Genomic DNA, 3,446 nt, shown 5'->3' on the forward strand with positions numbered 1-3,446 from the left:
TTGTCTTTCCCTTCAAATAATGTTCTTCTTTGATGTTTCTATTTATTCATTATACATATTAGTCTGTAATTTACATAATCTTAATTTACAAAAGTTAGTACTATCAAGTTGTATTCTGTATACCTCTTCGAATGATATTTAAGAAGATCCAATGAAAACCACGTCATGAACTTGTTGGTGACTTTAGTGTCTTCTATTGCATTAACAGGATAAGATATAAAGGGATGCTTCTGATCAAATGTTCTCCATTGCTCTTCCGTGCTTACTTTATTATTAAGTTATGCAATTAATTATGTATATATAATCAATTACATAAGATAATGTAGTATTATAAGAAACAATAAGTATACTGCTGAAACAAAAGTTGAATTATGTCTGAAAACTGCAACAGATGTATTTCTGAAATACATATGAACAAATGCAGAGTAAAAATGTCTAAACTATGCAACTTCAAAATGAACATTTACTGTTGTTCCAAAAATACAACTGAACAGCAAAAACCAAATTCATATTTCACTATCCATTAGGAAAAAAATATAAAGTAAGTAAATTTGTTAGCTAAATAAATTATGTTAAGAGTACTAACCATCTGCTGAACCAAATTTCATTGTGAATGGTGACTCATTGTATCTAGATGGTCGCCTAATCCTTGAAACATGCATTGGCATTTGTTATGCTTGATTTGTCGATGGATGTACAATTATACTTCGTTCAAGATTGACATACGCATTAAGACTAGGAAGAAGCTCATCCGGAAGAGTATTCTGAGAGTCATACAAATGTTGATCAACATTGCTTTCAACATTTACTCCCGCAGGAATGTGGATTGCACTTTTAATTGTTGATCTAACTTTGAATTATCCACATCATTAACCTCTGACTCATTACCCCCGATGTATTTACATTTATCTCAATCGCACCTTCTTTGTTCTGTATAAATTTTATAAAGATCTAGTTAGATTGCATTTTTCAATAAATTAAAAATAGCAATCAATGCACGTATTGTAGATACCTTGAACTCATCTTCAACTTCAATATTGGATTTTGTTATGGAGTCAAGATCAATGCTTCTAAGGACGTCATCTGGAAATGTGAGTTGAAATTCTGATATTTGTGCTTCACCAATACTTTCATCAACTGATTTTGTGATCTACACATGTTCATACAAATTAAATAAAATAATATTTATGAAGAACTAAAAGACTAACCAATATGTATTCAGCATACCGGAGCGACACAAACATCTTTTGCTTCATGAACATCTATATCCGTTTTTTCCTTTAAAAAATAAAATAATAAAAAATTAAAATAAGTTTTTTTGATCATTATAACTATACCTAACCAAAAAAAAAAAGAAAAGAAAATCTCTACCAGAACAATGTCATTATCCTCATTGTACCGATCAATCTCATTATACACACCATTCATACTGTTGCTTTGATATCCTGCCATCTCTTTGGTAACCTGTTTTAATATTATTTTTTATAATGATAAATTAGAATTGTATATATAAAATTAGTTGAATATAAATGTACGGAATTTACTTACCAATGTGACTTCAGGATTCTTATTAAATTCATGAACAAATTTTGTAGTCGCTTGATGGGGTGATGTACTCTTAACATTTTCATCCGCTGGTGGCTGATCAGATTCGCTGCCTTTTGCTTGTTTCTTCGCATTTAAAACATGAAAATATAAATAAAAAATTAGTAAATAACAACTTAGTTGTAAAAAAATACATATGTTGTAAATGTATATATGTTGTACCTTATTTTCATTGATTGCATTCATCATCTGATCAAACCTGGAAGACACTAGGCCACGGATATCATTAAACTCTTGCCATACCTGAATTATAAAAAAAAAAATTAGAAATGGAAAAATAAATTAATCAAAAGCTTAAAGAAAAATTACTTTTTCACAAAACTTATCAAAGACTTTCTTCGAGACAACACCGTCTTCATCTTCAGAACTGAACGAAGACAGAGCAGGTGACTGAACCGAAATATATTTTTTACTGTCAGGCCGGTTTATGTCTTTCCTATTTCCACGTAGCGTAACTTTTGTTTGAATTGACTTGTGAATTGAAGTCCTTACAAAAGGCATCTTTGCAGCACGGGGTGGAGGGGTCCGTTTTGATATTAGCTCATCTACACCTTTAGGATGTGGCTTCATTTTTTTCTTTATAGGTGAAGCTGAGAAATCGCCATGATATTTTTTCTTTGTGGTAAACTGATTTTGTCTTTGTGGAGATCCTGAAAATCATCATCCGAATCAATGTCATCTTCATTATAACTAGCAGATCCAGAAACAAGCTTCTTCGGTATATGAAAAGCTGAAATCTTCTTTCTTGTTGGCTCGATATTCTTAAAAACAACCTACAATTTCAATAAAATAATGAAAATAATAATTTAGATGGTAAAATTAATTACATTATAAATCAGTTAACCATGATCCAAACCTAATAATGAATATACACTAACAAATGGTATGTTGTATATATACATATACCAGATCAGAAAATACATTTACAAAATAATCAATATCACATACAAAAAAAAATCGTAAAATTAACCTTGTCATCTGTATCATCAAACATACTTCCCATAAGAGTTTCATATCTTGGACGAGGAGAATTTGTCTTCCAATTCAAAATACGAGGGATTTGAGAATCCACCTTGGAAGCAACATTACGAGGCACGTTTGAACAACACTCGTACAACCAAATTTGAATGGCCAATGGCATTCTAAGAAGCATATAGAACTTTTCTTTCGGCTTCAACTTTTTATGCAAACTTCGAGCTAATTCTTCAAATGCAACCGATCCCACGGATAATCACTGTAGCGACTACTCTTAACCAAATCAAAGTGGAGGGTGGAATAGCTACGGTATCAACTGACGATAGTAAGAATGCGTGAATAAAATACAAATTGACAAACTTTAACGCATCTTCATCGTTATCATTCCCCCAAATTTTATCAGAAACAACAGCATATAAATTTTTTTTTTTTGTACAAAACTCTCACCATCAAAATATTGATCAATAATTCTATTTGGGCACTCCTTGTCAAACACAAATTCATCCTTATTTGTTGCACAATTCAAACCAGTCACCAAAGCAAACTCTCTAATAGTGAAATGAAGAATTGTGCCCTTTGCTTGAATGACTATGACACTCGTAGAACTTTCCCTAGTTTCAAGTGACATAATGCATCTCCCTAACTGGGCTTGGACTACACAATCTTTCTTCTTCATGAAGAAACCAAATATACTTTTAGTACAAAACATCTTGTACTGACTTTTCGTCAACATTGTCTTAATACGGTCTTCAATGTCATTGACCGTATGACATCCTATATGAGGAGCAAATTTGGGCAATACCCGGGCCATGAATATTTGATCACGAATGACCTAAACAACAAACAAATACATTTATATGACAAAA

Source organism: Capsicum annuum, chromosome 6 (assembly GCF_002878395.1).
Source record: "Capsicum annuum cultivar UCD-10X-F1 chromosome 6, UCD10Xv1.1, whole genome shotgun sequence".
NCBI classification, from domain to species: domain Eukaryota; kingdom Viridiplantae; phylum Streptophyta; class Magnoliopsida; order Solanales; family Solanaceae; genus Capsicum; species Capsicum annuum.